This window comes from Erinaceus europaeus, chromosome 3 (assembly GCF_950295315.1).
Source record: "Erinaceus europaeus chromosome 3, mEriEur2.1, whole genome shotgun sequence".
NCBI lineage: Eukaryota > Metazoa > Chordata > Mammalia > Eulipotyphla > Erinaceidae > Erinaceus > Erinaceus europaeus.
This window is the reverse complement of record NC_080164.1, coordinates 149,647,945-149,672,043: the sequence shown is the minus strand read 5'-3', so window position 1 is coordinate 149,672,043 and position 24,099 is coordinate 149,647,945.

Here is a 24,099-nt window from a genome sequence, read left to right as displayed (position 1 = left end):
AATCACTTGTTGAGCTGGAGGAAATAACATACTTGGGCTTTTCCATGTGGGAGACCCAGGCTCAAGCCCAGCCCCCATCGCATTGAAGGAGGCTTTAGTGCTGTGATTTCTTTCACTCTCTCTACCTCTCTTTCTCTACCTTCAAAATGAAAAGGAAAGGAGAGGAGAGAAAAGAAATACCTTGTTAAGTGCTAAGTGTAAAGTGCTGTAAAAGCCAAGTCACAGTATTAATTTAAACTCAGTGAGCATGCCTTGAACAAAAATTAGCTTACATTTTGTAATGCTATGAACAGGGTAGCTGTTGGAAGCCACAGAACAAGACTAGAGACAGAAAAACACAACACCTAAAGAACAATTTTAATGATTCAGATACGAGTTTAAAATAAAACATAGGCTAGAGAAAGAGAAGACTTTGTAGAACAAAAAAATTAAAAAATCCTATAATAATGTATTTTTATTCTGTCAAATTTATTTCAGGATAAAATAAGTCCCTCTTACTGGCTTAGATAGTTATCTAGATGATGGCACTTAGATCCAGGAGGAAACTAAATAAATGTTGGCACTTAAAGCACAGGGAAAAAAACAGAAATAAGATTATTTTCTTCTGGAGAAATCTGAATTGTTTACACAAATTTAGATGTGTATGAAGAATAAAGAAAACATTTCTTCTTTAGCTTTTGGTTGCAAACTTTAGACATTTACAGACACACACAGTTTGTATTATTATTATTATTATTATTATTATTATTATTATTATAATTTTGGATAGAGACAGAGAGGTGGAGAGATAGACAGGTAGTGAAAGAGACCACTAAACTGAATCTTCCTTCAAGGCAGGTGGGGGTCGGACTCAAAGCTGGATCATGCACATGGCAAAGCAGTGCACTATCAGAGTGAGCTACTTTGACAGCCCCAAGTTTTACCTCGGAAGTACAAGTTAATTTTCTATTATGATCTATTGATACTACTTTATTATTAGTTTTATTTTTACTACTCGTACCCTTACAACAACAACAACTACTACTACTACTACCTGCTACTACTTACCACCAGAATTATCATTAATTAAGGTGGAACTGTTGAAGGGTGGGGTTTTTGTTCCTTTTCTTTCTTTTTGGTAGAGGGTGAGAGACAGAGAAAGATAAAGAAGAAGAAGAGTAGAGAAAGGGAGAGAATAAAGGAGAGAGCAGCATTGCCCCATCAATCCTGTAGCTGCCTCCCCTGCTGGTGTTGTCTCCTGGCTTGATCCTGCATCCTTGTGTATTTTCCTGGGTGTACCACCGCCTGACCTCTGATGAGTCTTTTGAGAATATAACTGGTGTAAAGAATAAAAATTAAATAAGCAGAATTAAAAAAGTTAGGACTGAGATTATACCTCTTTGCTATTTCTGTATTCTCGAAGGGCTAATTTTCACCTGTACCAATCAAGAGTTTCCTCTAATAATTGACTTTGTTCTTTTTTCTGCATTGAATGATTCACTCATGTGTATAGTTTGGTACCATTCTGAAGCCGAGCACTGCTAGGGAAGAAATAATTTGGAATCCTTGTAGCTGCCTACCTTACAGAACATTTGTTTATGGGGATTTTCTTATCAAATGTGCTAAATATTTCAAAATAATCTCACTAGGGGATGTGGAGTCTTTTTGTGTTCTCGAAATATTCAGCTCTGTCTCTGAGAGAACGTCCTTACGAGCTTCAGGTCTTACTGCCATTGTTAGAATGTGTTTGCTTTAGAATCTGAAAGTTATTTTCCTAAGATACTTTTAGTCATCTAGTTCGATCTCCCAAATAAGGAAATCCTCTTTTTAGGGCTCTCAGGTTATATATATCAAGGTGACAAAGAACTATAAAAATAACATGATTTTGGAAGACATATAAATGCACTTTTAAAACTGCAGACTCTAAAACATCATTCTCCAAATACAATGTCACAATGACATTAAGCAATTTGCTCAAGGTCACACATTTATCATATGGGACAAGGAAGCTCATCCTCAGCCTTGTTCTTCCTCCAGTGCCCAAAAACTTACCTCTAAAATAGGCTGCCCCAAGTTTATTATGTGTAACTTTAATTTCATGAGCAGCACAAAACTTAATGAGGCTAAAAGATTCTATTTGAAAATAAACCATGTTATCCTCTTGAATATCCACATTGATTATTACTATATAAAAATACAGCAATCCCCCAAAGCACTGCATATAGTTGTCCCAAATCATAGGGTTTTTTTTTCAATTTTATATTATTATTTTTTTTAATTTTTTTTATTTAAGAAAGGATTAATTAACAAAACCATAGAGTAGGAGGGGTACAACTCCACACAATTCCCACCACACATTCTCCATATCCCACCCCCTCCCCTGATAGCTTTCCCATTCTCTATCCCTCTGGGAGCATGGACCCAGGGTCATTGTGGGTTGCAGAAGGTAGAAAGTCTGGCTTCTGTAATTGCTTCCCCGCTGAACATGGGCATTGACTGGTCAGTCCATACTCCCAGTCTGCCTCTCTCTTTCCCTAGTAGGGTGTGTCTCTGGGGAAGCTGAGCTCCAGGACACATTGGTGGGGTCTTCAATCCAGGGAAGCCTGGCCAGCATCCTGATGGCATCTGGAACCTGGTGATTGAAAAGAGAGTTAACATACGAAGCCAAACAAATTGTTGAGCAATCATGGACCCAAAGCTTGGAATAGTGGAGAGGAAGTGTTAGGGAGGTACTCACTGCAAACTCTAGTGTACTTCTGCTTTCAGGTATATATTTTGCAGTAGTTTATGAATACGTGTGCACATAAGCTCTCTCTCACAGAAACTGGTGTATATCTAGGTTATGGGACTTTGTTAGAAAGTGAACCACCTGAGATGAAATTAGAGTGTACTATTAAAGGAAAGGTCTCACCCGAGTAATGAAGCTGAAGGGTTGTCATTCCACACGCGAAGTCTCTGGACAAAGTCTGAGCTGAAGCATGTTGAGGTGGCAATCGTTGCGTTGGTTAGGTTGTGATCGGCGGATGCAATATTATTTGATATGGATTGGGAGAGGCATACAAGAAAGTGGGCCCTATCCAGGGGTTCGAGGACTGGGGGAAGTAGGGGCTCTATAGTGGAGATGTGAGGTTCCTGTTGTCTTAGGGTTCCAAAAGACAATCTACAGTTAATGTTATCATCACATTATTTGTTAATTGCTTAACTTTGAAAAGTCCTTTTGTTATGGTTTGCTGTACAGTATCCAGTATCTTGTATATAGCTGTGCTATTGGATGCTTCTAATCTACTTGGTCTAGGCTTTTGAGAGAGTCCGCATATCAAATACACAGCCTATATATTAAAAAGATTCAGTTTGTGTTTTGAAAAACTTTTGAGACATACAATTGATTTTCCCCCTCTCATATTAATTAACTACTGATTTATATGTCTACATTTTGCTAGGAGTGTACATAAACACCATTCCCACCGCCAAAAGACTGTGACCCATCCCTCCCACCCACTCCCACCCCCCACTGTCCCCGGAAGCTGCATGTCTACCCCTCACCACAGGGATTTTACTTTGGTGCCCTACTTACAATTTGATCAGGTCCTGCTTTTAGTTTCCCTTTCAGATCTTCTTAGTCAACTTCTGTTAATGAGTGGGATCATCCCATACTCATCTTTATCTTTCTGACTTAGCTCACTTAACATAATTCCTTCTAGCTCTGTCCAAGATGGGTCAGAGAAGGTGGGTTCATTGTTCTTAATAGCTGCATAGTATTCCATTGTGTATATATACCACAGCTTTCTCAGCCACTCATCTGTTGTTGGGCACCTGGGTTGCTTCCACAAAACACAAACTGAATCTTTTTAATATATAGGCTGTGTATTTGATATGCGGACTCTCTCAAAAGCCTAGACCAAGTAGATCAGAAGCTTCCAATAGCACAGCTATATACAAGATACTGGGTACTGTACAGCAAACCATAACAAAAGGACTTTTCAAAGTTTACCCAATTACCAAATAATGTGATGATAACATTAACTATCGATTGTCTTTTGGAACCCTAAGACAGCAGGAACCTCACATCTTCACTATAGAGCCCCTACTTCCCCCAGTCCTGGAACCCTTAGGTAGGGCCCACTTTCCCGTATGCATCTCCCAATCCATATCAAATCATATTGCATCCACCAATCACAACCTAACCAACGCAACGATTGCCACCTCAACATGCTTCAGCTCAGACTTTGTCCAGAGACTTCGCGTGTGGAATGACAACCCTTCAGCTTCATTACTCGGGTGAGACCTTTCCTTTTGTAGTACACTCTAATTTCATCTCAGGTGGTTCACTTTCTAACAAAGTCCCATAACCTAGATATACACCAGTTTCTGTGAGAGAGAGCTTATGTTCACACGTATCCATAAACTACTGCAAAATATATACCTGAAAGCAGAAGTACACTAGAGTTTGCAGTGAGTACCTCCCTAACACTTCCTCTCCACTATTCCAAGCTTTGGGTCCATGATTGCTCAACAATTTGTTTGGCTTCGTATGTTAACTCTCTTTTCAATCACCAGGTTCCAGATGCCATCAGGATGCTGGCCAGGCTTCCCTGGATTGAAGACCCCACCAATGTGTCCTGCAGCTCAGCTTCCCCAGAGACACACCCTACTAGGGAAAGAGAGAGGCAGACTGGGAGTATGGACTGACCAGTCAACGCCCATGTTCAGCGGGGAAGCAATTACAGAAGCCAGACCTTCTACCTTCTGCAACCCTCAATGACCCTGGGTCCATGCTCCCAGAGGGATAGAGAATGGGAAAGCTATCAGGGGAGGGGGTGGGATATGGAGAATGTGTGGTGGGAATTGTGTGGAGTTGTACCCCTCCTACTCTATGGTTTTGTTAATTAATCCTTTCTTAAATAAAAAAAAAATTTTTAATTAAAAAAAAAAAGAAATAAGAGTCCATCCACAGTTGTGATCTTGGGAGGGTTACTGCAGTTTCCAGTGGAGGGAATTGGGACTCAGAAGTCTGGTGGTGGTAACAGTTTGGAATTATACCTCTGTGATCCTATAATTTTGTAAATCAATATTACATCATTAATAAAAAAAACCCTGCCTCCAAAAGGCTGCTATTTAAATAAATGCTCTATTTTCTGTAATTACAAAAGTGACGAAATATAAAGCCTTCAGGACTAGTTTCATAATTATCCATCAAAATCATCAGGTTGTATGAAATGATACACAGGGTTATATGAAAATATTTGGGTCAGTGCTGTGGGCATTGACTATGTGATTAGGCCTATACATTTAAATTTGATTTTCCTTTTTCCCCTGTATCTCTTTAACATGAATTAGTATACTTAGTAAAAAAAATCTTTATGAGTCACTATGTATGACTCATAATAGGTACTTAGGAAATTGTAGCTATTGGTATTATCAGTGATGTACATGGGAAGCTAATGAGATGAAAACTTAGCAGAATGTGGACATGAGCACTAAATCACAGACTGCATAAAACTGAGTTCTATTTAACACTAATTTAACTTGGGTTTTATGGAGAATTAGGGATGGAAAATAGCCTACTTTAAATATGTACTATTTAGTGGGAGGTAGTGCCATGGATGAAGTGTTGTACCTCTCAAACATGACTTTCTGAGTCTGATCACAGCATCACAAATTCCAGAGTGTTACTATCATTCTCTATTTTCGCATACTTAAATATATACATGAATAAATAAATACATGTTTTAAAAACATCTAAATAGTATATTTAAAATTGGCATGGTGCTTTCTTAGTACTATCTTTACCTTTTTTTTCTTACTGCATCCAAAATTACTGAGATCTCTAAACATTTATTTGATTAAGTAAAAATGAATAGAATGTAGGCAATTTATGTGGCTGTTAAGATTCAAATAACTTTATATTCTTTGAGTTCATAAGAAGACAAATAAATAACAAATAAGTATCAGGCAGACTGAGGAGAGAAAAAATATGGGAGAAGTTATTAGCAAATATTTTTTCTGAATGCATAACAGAAGTACACAAAAACTGAGTAACTCATAGTCTTAGCACCATTTTTAATAGTTTAGACAAGGAAGAGGATATTAGGAAAGGAAAGAGAAGTCCTGTTAGAGTAACTGTTGTAGAAGACATTGGAAAGAATGAGTTTTGTCTTCCCTGAAAAGACACCAGGAGTAGAACTTCTAAAGTAACATCCATAAGAAAAATTTTGGGGCCAGGTGGTAGCACACCTGGTTAAGCTCATGCGTTGTAGTGCACAAGGATCTGGGTTCAAGCCCTTGGTCTTCATTTGCAGGGGCAAGAGCTTTGAGAGTGGTGAAGCAGGGCTGCAGGTGTCTCTTTCTCCCCCACCTCTCTCAATTCTCTCTGTCTCTATCTAATAATAAGCAAATAAAATATTTTTAAATAATCATAATAAAAAGGAAAATCTCTACATGTAAATCTTTTTAACCATTAATCATCTGATAGTTATATTTTGGGGTGGTAGACTTTTCACTCCACTACAAGGTCAAGGAATTTTTTAAATGTTCAGAGACTGGTTTTGCCAAAAATCCTACTATCTGTAATAGAAGAGATGATCAGGTACCAGAGAATGGTATCCATTGCCTAGCAACTAATTGGAACAACAGTGTCCTAGAGAATGTACTTGTCAAATAGAGATTAGAGTAGGAAAAGGAAATAGCTTAGACTTTTCCTTCATTTCCATTTTACAATACAACTCTGTATTTTAAGATACATATAATTTGTACTCTGTACTCACTCAATATGCAACACAAATAAAATTCATAAATTAATGTAGTTAATTTGATCACTACTTCCTTTATTTATAAAGCTACTGTGTGAATTTTCCAAAGGAAGATTGATCATTGAGGGCCTAGGTGGTGATGCACCCGATTAAGCTCACATAGATAGTATCATGCACAAAAGAGTCCCACTTTCTGCCCGCAGTGGAGACACTTCATAAACAGTGAAACAAGCCTGGAGCTCTCTCTCTTTCCCTCTCTCTTTCTATTCCCCTACCTCCCTTCTCAATTTCTGTCTTGTCAAGTAAAATAGAAAAAAATAATTTTATGTCTAGCTGCCTGATTATCTATGTAATATTTAAATAAACATGCTATTTTTTTTTCAAAATGTGAAGTGTAAGTTCCATGTTTCAGTTGCATCAGCTTGATCATCTGGTTTGATATACATAACAATGATCTATAGCTGATAGTTTTGTACAGCAGTATTCAACATATCTTGTGTTATGGGTATGTAGCCATAAGTTAAAGTTTGTTCTTCTTTTTTTTAACTACATCAGCAATCAAAAAAATCCAAAGATGCACATCAGTAAAGTTCCTCTAGGAAACATTCAACCTGTGGAGAAGCAAAAAAATACATGTTACAAAGTCAATTCACTGTTTAACCATTTTGACAAACTTTCTGTAGGTTCTCTTACATGTGCAGGGAGCAGTGAAGTCTAGTTTCTGTCAGTAATGACCTTGACAATGCACTCACTGATTGGTTTGTCCTTCTGTTGTTTTTTCAGAGGCAGGGTCTGGAAGTGCAGAGAACCCAAAGTAAAACTGCTGATGCAAGAGGCAGTCCTAGAAAAGATAGGATGGAATTCCGGAAATAAAACAGTGACTGGACAAAAAGAATCAGACTCCATCTTATGGTAAGTAGAGTGGTGATGATACCCACACAAAGTGGCATCACAATTACTCTAGTTTACACACACAGGTATTGATATGATGAGGACCATGTAGAGAATAAAGTTAATAAAGCTCTGGGCTATGAGATAACCAAAACACTGGCATTTTATTTAAAGATGTGTGAAATTGGCTGATTTTTTTGTTAACTACTTTAGAAATCTTAGGGGAAAAAAAAGTGACTGGGTCAGTCCACTATTAACCAGAAGCACTCAGAATGCCCCCAGGGTGACTTTGAAGATACCCTCATCTCTTGAAGCTATAGTACAATTTATGCTGAAGATTAGTCCCACGATTTTCATTTTAAAATGTGGAAGAGCCGCAAGGGAAACTTATTTTGCAGCATAAAACAGTTTCCTTGAAAAAGCCTGAAGTAGAGAATGAATTCCTCTGCTTATAGTCAGTAGAAGCTTACTAGCTTTATTTTTATGAAGGAAAATGATTTTAATATTGATTATTATACAATAAGGGGATAGGGCTTTTCATTTCTCAAATTATCCCCTTTTTATCCCATCCTTTATTTAAATTCTCTGGACTAAAAAACCTATGCGCTCAAAGGTAGAGCTTCATCAGGACATCCACAGGTGTTCTCCATGTGTGTAGATGGGAGTGGAAGACCAAGTTGGCAGGTCTGCCTTCAAGTGTATAGGAGAAGTCTTCTCCTAGATGTATTTAAATGTGTCTTGCTTCATTACAAATCTGTGTCTTAATATGAATGAAATAGAGACTTATGTGCTAGAATGATAACACTGACTTGGATGATCCAAATAATCTTGAAATAACAAATTTGTTGAGAAGTATCGACATAAAGAAGACTCTTCCACTTGAATAATAATTAAAACCTCACTTTGTGTGGCTAACTATAAAGAAATCATTCAAGGTAAGTACTTTGTTAGGCAGTGCTAGTACTATTCCAAATCTTTCTTTTCCCATCTGCCACTTGCCTTCCTATTCCAAATCTTTTCCTGCGTACTCTCCTTGCTGTCTCAAGAATATTATCCAGAGAAGATGAATTCAGTGTGTGTTTCATGGGAAAGCAATAGTTCCAAAATAATAGTAGATCTTGTATTTATACATACATATATATATATTTATAGATTATATAGATGTTATACTATGGAGTAGAGTGCAATACTATAGTTGTAGGATAACTACAAAACACTGTAATATACAGTACTACATAATATACAATTTAACTAAAAAATATGAATGTAACTTATGTAGTAATTTTAATTTTATTTTCTCACTATCATTCCTTTAATCACATGGATCATCAGTAAGAAACTTTGCATTTGGACTTAAATTAAATTGATTTGACTAAATGCAGTCAAATTTAAAATTTTTAAAAATATAAGTGCTGCCTTAGTAGTCATAGTGCTTTAGAATGAATGTCACTGCCCATACCCAAGATATCCACATCTAAATCCAGGGAACCTGTAATATGATTCAACTATAAGTGCTGAGATGGGGATATTAACCTGTATTATCTGAGCATGCTGTGTGTAATAATAAGTGCCCTTATGTAAGAGAAGAGGGCAATCAGAGTGGTATCAGGAGATAAAATGACAGGTGAGACTGACACAAAGAAGTACTCTCAAATCAAAGAATGTAACTTCCAGATGGATTTCATAGTTGACCTTTAGAGTTTCTAGATCATTCTTTGGGAGTTGAAAAGAACAAGGAAGCAATTTCCTATTTTATAGCCATTAGTCAATACTTCAGGCAATTCTAAGACTAATTTTAGACTTGATGTCTCCAGAACTGCTTCCAGTAATACTCTCAGAGATCAGTCTTACATCAGTTAATGGTACATAGCTTGTTTCCTAAGACATTAGATAATGAACACCTGTTACTGGGGGGGGGGTGTCTCTTTTGGGATGTATATACAATGGATTTCAAGTATCAATATTATCAAGTCATTCCAGATGAAGGTTTTTTCCCTTGGTTGTTTCCCATTTCAAGTAAATGTGTTTTGTTTCACTGCACAGTCTGTTGAGCTTTGTTGTATTAGAGACTTCCTGCAGCTCTCCTGTCCCTGTAACTGAACAATATGAAACAAACATAGTGGAAGTTAAAGTTTAGAATAAAATAAAACCACCACAACACAAAAATCATTTATCCATTACATTGAAAAGAATTGAAGCCCTGTAAGTGCTAGAACAAATTTAAGAAAATAATTGGTGTCAATTGCTAAGAGTTGAAGAAAAAATATCTCCTTTTTAAAAAACTAATGTCTTATTAGTTTTTCATATCTTTTTATGGGTTTATTCATTCATTTATTTTCTTCAGCAAGAGAGACAAAAAGAGAGAGACTTGAGGTCTGTTCAGCTACAGTACAAATAGTGCAGGGCACTTAACCTGTGGTATTTGCATCCTCTAATATGCAAGTCTGGTGTGCAAATGGTGAGCAATTTCTCTAAGCTTAAACAACATCCTTTCAATAACATAAAAAATTGAAGTTCCTATACTAAGTTGTTTCAACTAAACTAGTATATTAAGTCACAGAAATTTCTTTTTTTTATATTTTTTAAATTTATTTATTTATTTATTTTATTTATTTATTCCCTTTTGTTGCCCTTGTTTTTTTATTGTTGTAGTTATTATTGTTGTTGTTGTTGTTGTTGGATAGGACAGAGAGAAATGGAGAGAGGAGGGGAAGACAGAGAGGAGGAGAGAAAGATAGACACCTGCAGACCTGCTTCACTGCCTGTGAAGCGACTCCCCTGCAGGTGGGGAGCTGGGGTTCGAACTGGGATCCTTATGCCGGTCCTTGTGCTTTGCGCCACCTGCGCTTAACCCGCTGCGCTACAGCCCGACTCCCAGAAATTTCTTAGTAGAAATAAAGTGTTTTATTAGTGAAGTGACAATTTCTGTTGGCAAGCTAGTCTCACCAACCTAGGCTATTGATTTTCAGGTTTCAAAAAGAGAAAGCAGTAGGTCTAGTTTTATGGCAAGTGGAGTTAAGGTGTTTACACACATGAGAAAGCAACATACTAGGTAAGCTATCTTTCCAGCCCTACACTAGAATTTTCCTAATAAACCATTTATAAACTAGATTATGTTCATATTTTAGAGATGAATTACTTACTGTTAATGTGACAGTGAATTTTATATCCATGGCAATAGATAGACATAGGAAGCCCTTATGTTAATAGCAACAATAATACTAATAACAATAAATAATGAATCCAGTTGCTTAAAATCTCAATGGTGGTAAACTTTGATCACATACTGGGTAGATGAGAATGAAAAAGTTGGTTACAGAAAATAATAATTATGTAAACACTGATTTTATGTGAATATTACCATCAAGGTATAAAGAAAAATTTTCCATTTTCCCTCTGAATATGTCAGAGACTGAATAAATAATCAATGAAGCACAAGCATATTGATAAGAGAAAAAGTAGTAGTTGTACTGACAATGTGTTTATGTCTGTATCATAGGAGAGACCTAGAAAAACAGCTCACCCATATGGCTTCAGAAAGGCAATATTAAGTAGCATACTTAAAGCTAAGAACTTTGGAGGAGAAAGGAAAGGTCAAGTGAGGAGGGTATGGGTAAAAAAAAGCTAAGCAAATATAAATCTTACCTTGAAACAATAAGATTAAAAGTTTCAAGGAGAACCACTTAATGGAGGAGGTTTACATGAAAACATCTTTCATAAGTCAGCTTCCACCTGGTTCAGAGCTCCCCCCATGAAGTTGAACCTTTGCTAAGGACAAAATTTGGGATGTCAGATTTTTTTTTTCACCCTTATGCTACTGAACATTAATACTCAGAAAACATAGTGAAAAATTACAAGTATCTAACATACTATTGAAATTTAAATGCAGATGTCAGAGGAAATTTTGAGTAAATTTGAAAGTGGTTCCCATTCTCCTTAAAATGGAAGAGAGCTGGACTAGCTCCAGGAATCCTCAGAGTAGGGAAATACCAGAGGTTAAACATAACCTAATAGAAAGTATTCTCTCACTTTGGTTCAGGGCTCTCTTTTGGGGAAAAAAAATTAGAATCTTGACATTTAGAATGGGAAAACTAATACATTTTGTTGGCTATCTTAACCCAGAGCTCCAGGAACCCTTTGGCCTTGCTAAATTGATGCACTTCTTTATATTAAGGGATAGCACTCTAAATCCTCTTTAAAACAGTGCGGAGGTCTGCCTTATACATATCACCATGTGCCTTTCTCAGGATCTGCCTCTAACTGGGGTTAATTAGCAGCATAAACCTACTCAGTTCATGCTAGCCTTGATAAACAAGAACAAAAGAGAGTATATGTCAAGAGCACTGAGGACTTGAACAGAGAAGTATGAGAAACTAAGGAATTACATATATGTGAATAGATCATAAACTTTTTGTTCAAAGTGACAATACAAAATTTTGACTGAGGAGAGATTAATGATTTAGGATTTTGGCATGAATTGAGATACAATTTAGCATCATAGGGTTTATTCTAGCTCCTGAATGACTTAAGAATTTAGATAACTTTCTTTAGCAAAGGTGAAATGTTGACTTGCTATGTCAGACAGTGGAAGATTATATACAATATAAAGTTAAAAGACCCACGAGCAGATTGTGTTTCTCATTAACGCAGCAGTGGCCAAAGAAAAAGAAACTATTTTATGACATATATATTGTGCTTAATTTAAACAACAGAGATGAACAGGACCCTGAAAAACAGCGAACTGCATGTTGGAATGGAATAAAGCAGTCCAGCAGGGGTAGAAAATATAATTGTTATGCAAAGAGACTCTTATGCCTGAGGCTCCGAAGTTCCAGGTTCAATACTTTGCACTACTTTAAGGCAGAGCTGAGCAGTGCTAAGATAAAAAAAAAAAAAAAAAAAAAAAGAAGTTATTCTAGACAGTCAGTAATACTGCTCCTCCTAATTGAATTTTTGGGTCAGGGGATGGTGCACCTCGTTAAATGTACACATTAAAGTGCACAGAGACCTGGGTTCAAGCCTCTGGTCTTCACTTGTAGGGGGAAAACTTCACAAGCAGTGAAGCAGGACAGCAGGTATCTTTCTGTCTCTCTCCCTCTCTATACTCTCCTCCCCTCACGATTTCTTTGTCTCTAACCAATAATAAATAAATAAAAATATTTTTAAAAAAATAAAGAAAAACTATTCACAGATATATACATATTTATTTGTTGGAAATGGTTTCCAGGAACTCCATCGCAATTTGTTAAGTAAATATATGAAAATTAATACTCTCACCATGTGATTTTTCTATCTTCTTTTGTAAAGAGTACTTGGAATTACTTATACACATGAGATATTGATCTAACCATGTTAAAAAGTCAGTAAAATATTTTAATTAAATGAATTTAGAACAATCATATGTCCTTTTGAACTATCTTCACAAGGATCAAAGTCATGTTATATATTAAGTTGACATTGTGGAAAATATCATACTTGTTACTTACATAATATCAGGAAACTAGTAGAGTTCTCACATGTGCAAACTCAACATGAATTATAGAATCCACCTGACAGAATCATGTTTCTGTAGTAAGTATGGGAGTGGTATTGTTTTACTGTCCCAGAAGCAGAAAAGCAAAGGCTCCTCCATGATCAGCAATAACTTGGCTAATGGAAAAATGTCATAATCTAGTAAATGAGAAGTCATTAGGCTCTAACCCTTGTGTTTACTCAAGATGAGTTCAAGTTTTATTTATTTTTTTTAACAGCAGATTCTCTAAATCTAGTTAAGAACTTTTGATGTTTTCTCCTGGGGTAAGTTCAATTACTTTAATGCTGTATTACAATTTCTAAGCCCCTTTACTTATTTCTGAAGAGAATCATTTCACTTGTAAAATAACTAAGTGCATATTTGTTCAAATTTTGTCTTAAAATACTACCAAGTATAAGCTGTACACAATTTGTCATTCAAATATTTGTAAAATACAAACCAGTTTAGAGAATACTATCAATATGATCAACTTATACTATGTTCAGTTGTAAGAAAGAGAAGACTTGAATAAGTATAAAAGCTTAGTAAATTAAGTTATTCCTTATAAAAAAGGTTTTAAGTTTTTGGATGTTTACTTTAGCAGATTTGTCCCCATATGTATTTCTCACATAGCATAAAATCTAGATGGTTTAAATTTACTGTCTGCTATATTCCACAAAAAATATGTCTATTGTTTTATCTATTTTACACATCTGCTGTCATTCTATTGTTACAGACAAAATATCCAGTTTAGCTCACCAAGTGATTCTTACATAATACTCACCAAATGAATATAGTAGAGGGAAAAATGGAAGTAAACATCACAGCAAATTAATAAATGGGTAACAAAATATGACTGACCAATCCATCTTTAACTTATGAAAAGTGATGTAACTCATGATTGGCTCATCACTAAGAAATCAGACTAAAGATTTATGTGACATACAATATTTTAAATTGATTTAATAATGACTGACAAGGACTTGGGATAAGGAGGGTACAATTCCACACAATTCCCACCACCAGAGTTCCACATCCTGTCCCCTCCATTGGAAGCTTTCCTATTCTTTATATTCTTGGGAATATGGACCCAGGATCTTTATGAGGTGCAGAAGGTGTATGGTATGGCTTCTATAACTGTTTCTCCTCTGGACATGGGTGTTGGCAGGTCTATTGATACTCCCAGCCTGTTTCTATCTTTCCCCAGTGAGGGAAGACTCTGGGGAGGTGGGGTTCAGGACACATTGGTAAGATCATCTGCCCCAGGTAATTAGGTTGGCACCATGGTAGCTTTTGTAACTTGGTGGCTGAAAAGCATTAAGATATAAAGCAGAACAAGTTATTTAATAATCAGGAACCTATAGATAAGAATATAACAAATGAGAATTAAGGTCCTCATGTTGGAAGGATCTAGGAAATTTATTTCAGGTATATTACGAGGGTCCCATGATTTACTAATTTTTGCCTCAGCCAAACAGCTGACTTGTAGGTGAGCCAAAGGTATGTGACATACAATTTAAAAAAAAATTATCTTTATTATTTATTGGATAGAGACATGCAGAAATTGAGAAGTAAGGGGGATATAGACAGAGACACCTGAAGCTTTGCTTCATCACTTGCAAAGCTTTCCCCCTGTAGGTAGGGGCCAGGGGCTTGAGCCTGGGTCCTTGTGCACTGTAACGTGTGCACTCAACCAGGTGCGCCACCACCTCACCCCACATACAATTTATATTCAGAATGATAAGATAAAACAAGTTTCCTTTCATAAGTTTACATTTAGTTAAATCCACTTTTTCTCTGTGTTAATAAATCAAGTTATATGTGAATATATATATATTTTAAATATAAAAATAAATACATATGATCACTGTTGTAATTATCCCTAAGCAGCTCTCAGTGTTAACCTCAGTATTAATAGCTTATGATATAAATTCTACATACATTCTGAGAAGGGCTAAAAATTACCTTTATTTGTTGTTGGTTAGAGACAGCCAGAAATCAAGAGGGGAGGGGGTGATAAAGGGGGAGAGAGACAGACACCTGCAACACAGCTTCAAAACTTGCAAAGCTTCCCCCCCTACCCCCGTGAGGATTAGGGTCTCCAACCTGGGTTCTTGAGCATCGTAACGTGTGTTTAACCAGGTATGCCAAGACCTGGCCCATAACAAGGAATATATCTTTAAGTTCAGTGTTGAATATTAAAAATCTATTAAAGGAAAGAAAGCCTTAAAAAATTCATTTTAAAGGCCAGATGGTAGTGCGCCTGGTTGACTATACATGTTACCATGTACAAGGATCCAGATTTAAGCCCCTTCTCCCCACCTGAATGTGGAAATTTCACAAGCAGTGAAGCAGGGCTGTAGGTGTCTCTCTGTCTCAATCCTAACTCCCCCTTCCCTCTCAATTTCTTTATCTTTGTCCTAAATAAATGAATATATTTTTAAGAAAATGCATTTTTACAGGCTGTTGCTCTAAATAAACAGGCACATACAACATATGATAGGTGTCTTGATAAGATGTTTATTTAGAAAGAAGATTAAATTATATGGCAGTATGTTCAGAGATTTAAAAGTACTTGGACCTCTGAATAATTATTAAAATGTTTTCTAATATATATATAAATATATATTTATAATTAACTTTCATTTGCTGTCTTCAATTAGCATATACCATTATTAGTGATAAGTAGATATATTCAGATTACCTAACATAATTATTTCCATCATGACAAGATGTCAAAGTAATTGAGTTCCCAGTTCACATTACTACCTAGCTACTTTATATAATATTCTAATATTCAAATAACATTCTGGAAAATTTCACCTATGCCTTTTTCTCAGAGAGATTTTTAACTACATGATGGAAAATATTTGTTTTCTGTTTCACCTCCACATTTCAAATGCTTTACATAGTAAAGTTTCAATAGTTATTTGTAAAAATAATCAATGAAGTTGAGTAATGAGTGGCATTATCAAAGGAATGAATGAATGTGAATGAAAACAAATGAGAGACTTTAATCATCAATTGTAGAAAAACAAAAACCGAACAGAACATTATCACATGGTGAAGAAAAATTATAAAAACTTTTTGCAATACCACCTAAAAATTGTTAGAGCAGGATATTCTGAGCAAAAAGGGTCAAAGAAGATTTTATCTTTGGACACTTAAATCAAAGGAAAACATGTTGACTATTTAATGATCGTAGATTAAGATTATTTGATTTTGTAATTAGAGGGGGGAAGAAATTAACATGGAGGAATTTAGAGATATTTAGGTTTCAATACACTCAATCTGTCATCTTTACAATCAAACAGAGAGAAAGAAAGAAAACAAAATAATGTGGTACTTATCCCTGGGAGGTAAGGTTATGCTTAATAATTCTTTCATTATCTACATGGGTATTTTCCAAAGTATATCAATTAAAGTGTGCTGTTTTATAATCAGAAAAAGCTTTCATGATGTTCTTAAAAGAAATCAATGACTTTTAGATAATCGTATTTCTATGATGTCAACAAAAGTGGTTGTATGTCGACAAAAGTGGTTGTAGGGATAAAAGATCTGTGGGAATAGTTGTCAAAATAATGATCAGATACCCACAAAACAGACAAAAAGGGTCACATTATTTGTTATTATTTTTTTTATAAATTTTTTATTATTTTTATTTATTTATTCTTTTGTTGCCCTTTTTTATTGTTGTAGTTATTATTGATGTCATTGTTGTTGGATAGGACAGAGAGAAATGGAGAGAGGAGGGGAAGACAGAGAGGGAGAGAGAAAGACAGACACCTGCAGACCTGCTTCACCGCCTGTGAAGTGACTCCCCTGCAGGTGGGGAGCCGGGGGCTCGAACTGGGATCCTTCCGCTGGTCCTTGTGCTTAGCGCCACCTGCGCTTAACCCGCTGCACTACCGCCCGACTCCCTATTTTTTATTTTTAAGGAGTCAGTTATAATGTACTACTGATAATTTCCAAGAAATAAATACATATATTTTAAATATTAACAATATATATTTAATAGCTCTCCTGCAAACTGCAGTGACTATTGGTAACACAGTTTATGAGATTCATAGATACAGATAAACTTTGGCTAGAGTTTAGGGAAACAATGCAAATCAGAAGTCAAATTAGACTAATCAGCATCCCCAGGCATTAAAAGATATTTGAAAAATCTATCAGTTTGATAAATACTTAACATATAATTTACTGTCCATATGAAAGATAGCACAGTTGTCATTATAGTTTTAATTAGCAAAGAGGAGAGAGAGAGGACTACTGCACCATTCAGGGAACTCTGATCTATTTTACTGTATTGTGACCCTTCATACTCTAATGTGGTATGAAAATTCGAATCCAAGGTCTCATAGTTACAACAACCAAATCACCACTGAGTAACCTTCCAGGCCATGATGATGGCAAAGTTGGGTCTAGTTAGTCTCCAATAAGAGGTTCAAGACTAGACATGGGAAGTTCTAAATGAAATATCTGTAGGAGGACATGACAGTGAATAGGAAGTATGGAGTACCTGCTAAGTGGCTGTGTAATGGGTGTATATACAGAAACATATATATTTTCTAAACGTCACTGGATTGTGTGATTGACTCCATTCTAAGCACCAACATTCACTGGGAAGTTTTTAAAGAAAAACAAAGTATTGTGACTCCTGGGAATAAGGGAACAAACAATAGAAAGGATCTATAGGGATGCAGAGGTCACACGGGCTCCTAAGCTGAATAGGGACATCAGATCAGATCAAACTGATGGAGTTTACAGTCAACAGTATTTATACACCTTTCACATATTTAGAAGCTACTCTCTTCCCTCATCTAGATTTCTGGTCTTTTTCCAGTCATGGTATCATCTCCCCAGACAATAACTTGGATCCACCTGCATATCAGAGTAAAATAAATAAATAAAATAAAATAAACTAGTATAGTCATGGGCCTTTTGGAATATAACTAAAACAGGTTTACTAGCTATATACAAAATGGATACCCCCAAATCTTCATCATCATTATTCCAGCCTTTAGGTTCATGATTAGTCAACAATTTGTTTGGCTTTATAATATGTTAACTCTTTTTTCAGCCACCAGGTTCCAGATGCTAACATGATGCCAACCAGACTTCCCTGGGTAGATAACCAATGTGTCCTGGAGCTCCACTTCCCCAGAGCTCTGTCCCACTACAGAAATAGAGAGAGAGAGGCTGAGAGTATGGATCGACCTGTCAACACCCATGTTCAGCAGGGAAGCAATTACAGAAGCCAGTCCTTCACCTTCTGCACCCCATAATGACCCAGAGTCCATACTCCCAGAAGAATAAAGAAGAGTAAAGCTATCAGGGGAGGGGATGGAACACGGAGTTCTCATGATGGGAATTGTGTGAAGTTGTACTCCTCTTATCCTGTGTTTTTTGTCAGTGTTTCCTTTTATAAATAAAAATTAAAAAGGAAGGAAGGAAGAAGGAAGGAAGGAAGGAAGGAAGGAAGGAAGGAAGGAAGGAAGAAAGAAGGAAAGAAAGAGAAAAACAGAAAGGAAGAAAGAATCTCCCAGCCTTTCAGGTATTTTGCATAGATGGCCCCCTCTGTTTCTCCCTATAGGCCCCACAGGTAAATTTTCTTACAAAGGAATAAATCAAGTTAACTTCTTCCCAAAGTTTTAAGTAAGTAGTTGAGCTAGAGATATGCTTGATTCCAAAGCCCATCTATTTTTCCTCTAAGTTATAATCAAATATGCACCTGCAAATTTTTATTGTAAACCCTATGAATCTTCTTCATGTACTCTATGTTAAACTCACTATCCTTCCTTAACTCTTAACTACCCTCTTTTGATTAAACTCTCCCTGCCATTGTTGGAGTTCCAGTCTTTAGAGGACTTTACCATTATTGCAGTTGACTTTATCATTCCCTCCATTCCAGTGCAGTTATAGAAGATACTGTCATCACAACTTCAACTTTCTCCAAACCCTCTTTAGACATCATAAACAGTTGTTACTTAACATTATCTCTGCTCCAGTTTGTCTTCGCTGATCCATCCCATTCACTATTACGAAAAACAACATTCATGCCACTGAAGAGTTCAAGAAAGACATTGGCTCCCCACAGCCTTCCTATTTATAACCTCAATCTAGAATGGCAGATAAGTCCCCATGGACACTCTCAGATCTCTTGTCTTTACTTATTTCAAACCTAATTTCAATAAAAATACCATTAATTTCAATCAATCCCACATCCCAGGCAAGATCATTGATTGTACTGTTTTCATCTCTGTGACATTGCCCGATCTTCAAGGCTTAGTTCTTATTCCAACTCTCCCATAGTTTTCATTTACTCTTTAATCCATAAGTACAACAAATCATTGTTAAATACTGGATGTAAATTAGACATTGGAGATAAAAAATGAACAAATGAACTTATTAAGTATTAATATATTCAGGCAACTTCTCTTACACTGTTCCTATCAAATGTTTATTTCCATTTTATAGCACTCAGTAAAATTTATTTTATTAAGGCAATTAATTGGCTGCATTTACTTTGGAATTTTCTGAAAGTGGATAATTTTTTGTATTCTTAATAATAAGATTCTATCAAAAACATGGATCTAACAACTGCTTACTGAAATTTAACATCTATCTATATATCTTTAAAATCATAATTATTCTGACTTGTTTCACTTTAGAACCTTCCAGTGGAATTACTCTATCTAGGAAAAAAAACCCTGAGATATTAACAACAAGGTGACTTATTGTATACACATACATACCTCACTGACATAATTGTATATGATAAGGCAAGTATAGAAATGTATCTTCTTATTCAACTACCATCTCCCTAGTGTAAATGAATGTGTAGTTTGTTGCATTTGGTAGGAAATTTCAACATAATAACAGCATTTCCCCCTAGCTAGTGAAGAGAGAAACAAAGCATATCTTATAGTAAAAGATACAACAATATCTTCTACAAAGTTATTTTGGAAGCAACATACCATCAATTCTGCAAAATCCTACTGGTCACACAGACTAAACTTGATAATATTTGGGAAGATGTACCACAGATCTCAGACAAAAGATATAAAATACTGAGACAGTATTAGAGGACAGGTACCATAGTTGTCCTGTGTTCACACTGTCCATTCTCTTGCTTAAAATCAAAGTAACCTAATGCGGTAGGTGTGTAAGATTCACTTCATTATGAGGAGTCTTGAGTTTATGATAACTTATTGCATGACCAAGCTTGCTAACTCTATCAGGAACTGATAGCATACAAGTTGTTTTTCATAGAAACTGAATTTTCTATAGAAGATGTAATGTACTTGCTTCAGAACTTGTGTTCTGGGTTCTGATTCTCCTACTAATATCATAATTCATATAATATCCTTCCTTGTTGCCAGATTCAGTGTGTTCCAAGGAAGATAGCTGCTTACATCACAGTCTGGACTTGTTGCAGAACAAATTTCTGCTTTAGGTTCCATTCTCACAGCTTTTGTAATATCATAAAATAGACTTGAACATTTTTCTTCACGTGTGTAATGCTGTTTGTAGAACTCACTGAGGCCCCTGAAATTGACTTTCCTTTTCTCTGGTAGGAGATGCAAAATTCAATAGTTAGCTTTTAGTATAGAGCTACTTTATACTAACACATACTCCCAATAGCCTGTTGCCTACAAAGTTGACTGAGGGCTTCCACCATTGTATATAGGGTGTGGAGATAGGGGTAGAAAGATAACATATTCATTGGTTTTCAGAAACTGAGAAATATATTTAGCTGTCTCACTTAAAGGACTGAACCTGAGGAGGTCTATTTATACATGAACCTGATGTATATGAGGGGATTCTAGATTATGATCTGATTCTATGGCAAGACAAAACTTCTGTGCTTATGTTAGTACATATTGAACAAAATTATTTTGTATGTAGAGAGAACATAAATCATTTTGGAAATCTGCAAGCAGACTTTGAACTTAGTGATCTCTGACTATTTTAATCCCTTTGTGTCTTCCTTGGTCTCATTAAATAAGGCTGGCTGATGTAGCCACTAGGATATTTTATAAATGATGGCATATGACTTCTGAGGCTAAGTCATAAAAGACATTGCTTTTTATCTTGCTCTCTTGTGTCTGAGTCTTTCTGCCAACAGTTAGAGAGGAAAGGTGGATTTATGACAACTAACTAATGAGTGAATCCTCTAAGTAAAATATCTTCCACATCTAGTCAAAGCTTCAGAAGGCAGTAGTTCTGCTTAACATCTCAACAGCAATATTTTTGAACCATTTTATGTAGAACTATGTAATGAAGCCAATACTAAATTCCTGATTTACAGAAACTTGAAAATAATTAATGTTTAAAGCTGCCAAAATTGTTAAACAATAGTAGTTAATAGAATACGTAGAACTACCCTAGAAAGCAAATCAGTAGACTTTACATTCCTAAGTCCCTTCTATTATATTTGCAGCACTTCTGGTTTGGCGAATGAAAAATGTAGAACTCAGCAAAACACAGTATACATCAATATATATTGATCTCTGAAGTCTCTCCCAACAGGCTTGTAAGTAATCTGATCTACTGCCATCTTAGCTGTTAATTAAATCAGAACAAGAGTTGGACTCTTTTTTTCTACGAGTTTATTTTTTCCTCAATTAAATCATGATAGGCAATATGGGAAACAAAGTTCCTTTTTTATGCAATGGAAATTCAAGGAACTACACCCCACACACACACACACACAAAATGAGTTTGAGACAGAGGAAAGAAAAATCAACTCAAAACAGATCCATGAGAAGTATATGATATGCTTTAAACTACCAGGCAAACATTTAAACTACACTGAGAGTTAGTGATGAATATATGTATATATACATATATATGTATATGATGTATATTATGTAAAATACACTTCATCTAAACTATTGTGACTCAATTATAGCTATTATCTACTTTCCACTAATCACTCTATAATTTTCTATGAGAAAGCCATGTGCACATAACCCACTGCGCTACCGCCTGACCCCCCTCAGTATTTCCTTTTTATAAATAAAAAAACGAAGATACATAAACAGAAATAAAAAAAATAGCTGAAGCAGCCTAAAATTTGGTCCAATTGGTAGGATAAACAATCGACAAGCATGAAGCAAGTATGAGGTCCTAAAATTCATGCCTGGTATTACATATGCCAGAGTAATGTTCTAATTCTCTGTGAGTGTCCTTCTCATCCTTTTTTTTTTTGTCCTTCTCCTTGTTAGTAAATGAATAAATAAATATTAAATAAGATGTTTTAATATGAAAACAAATGAAATAATACAACTAAATTTTAATTTAAAGCATCTTAGAAAGCATTGAGGATTTTAAAAAGTTAAATTCTGAGAAGATACTTGGGATGATTTTAATCCTCTTAAATTTGTTGAAACTATCTTTATGGGCTAACATGTGGTCTATCCTTGAGAATGTGCTGTGTGGATTTGAAAAGAATTAGTATTCCTGTTCTGGGGGCTGAGAACTCTGAAAATGTCCAGGAGGTCTATCTAGTCTGTTCATCTCTTCATTTAATTCTCTTGTTTCTTTGTGGATTCTCTGCTTCCTTGATCTAAGTGTGAGAGTGGGGTGTTGAAGTCTCCCACTATTATTGTATTACTATTTATGTATTTTTGTATTTCTTTCAGTAGGTATTTGATGTATTTAGATGATCCCTCATTGGGTGCACAGATGTTAATAATGGTTAAATCTTGGTTGATTGAGTCTCTAGTCATTATGTAATGGTCTTGCTATCTTTTATTACTTTCTTTAATTTAAAGTCTGTTGTGTCAGAGATGGGAATGGCTGTTCCTGCCTTTTTTTGTTGTCCATTGGCTTGTATGATAGTTTTCCAACCTTTCAGTTTAAGTCTGTGTTTGTCTCATTGAGTGAGATGGGATTCTTGCAAGCAGCTTATGGTTGGGCTGTGTTTTCTGATTCATCTTCCCACTCTGTGTCTTTTGATGGGTGAGTTTAAGCCATTGACACTTATTGATATTATGGATTTAATGTATTGTAGTGCCATTATTCAAGAATTTTTTATTTGCTTTGATATATGCTAAGTATTATGGTGATGCTCTTGTTTATAAGAGGTCTTTTAGAACCTCTTTCAGAGCAGGTTTGGTGATGGTTTCCTCCTTTAACTGTTGCCTGTCTGAGAACGTTTTGATCCCTTCATCTAGTTTGAATGAAAGTCTAGCAGGATATATTATTCTTGGTTAAAACCATTTTTCATTGAGATAGAATAATGGTTATGTGAAGAGACTGTCATGCCTGAGGCTCTAAAGTCCCAGGTTCAATCTCCCATACCACCATAAGCTAGAGCTAAACAGTGCTTTGGTTAATAATAATAATAATAATAATAATAATAACAAATTAACTTGAAGGAAAGCACTGTTTTCCTTGCATGGGGGAAGCTCAGTAATAAAGTTTTTGTGAAAGGCCAATATATGCATTAGTATGAATATATGCACAAATTCATTGGAAGGTACATTAATTGATGAACCAAGGAAGAGGCTCAAGAAATTTTCAAGTCTTGGTACCTTGAGAGGTTTCCTGTAAGGAGACCAAAAGACACCCTAATTAATAAAACAAAACATACAAAATTGTAATTTTGTATGCCTAGAGAATAATTTAGGCAGATTATTTTGCACCAGTTAAGACCTAGAGATATAAGACACTAACTAGAAAAAGAGAAGAAATTGGAGATAATTAAGAAGAATCATTGAGAAGTCAGCCACTTTAGGCTTCAACTCTTCCACTATAAACTTCACATTGTAAAGGCATCTAAAACTGGCAGAGGGGAGCACCTGCATGTTAAGTGAGGTCATGAGTTAAGATCATTGAGTTAAACTGAGTATTTCCATATTATTTAAGAGTAAAAATTAATCCCAAAATCATTTTTAATCAGATAACAGAAATAATGCAGCCCAGTGAATAGGTTATATTTCATATGTCTTTTATGAC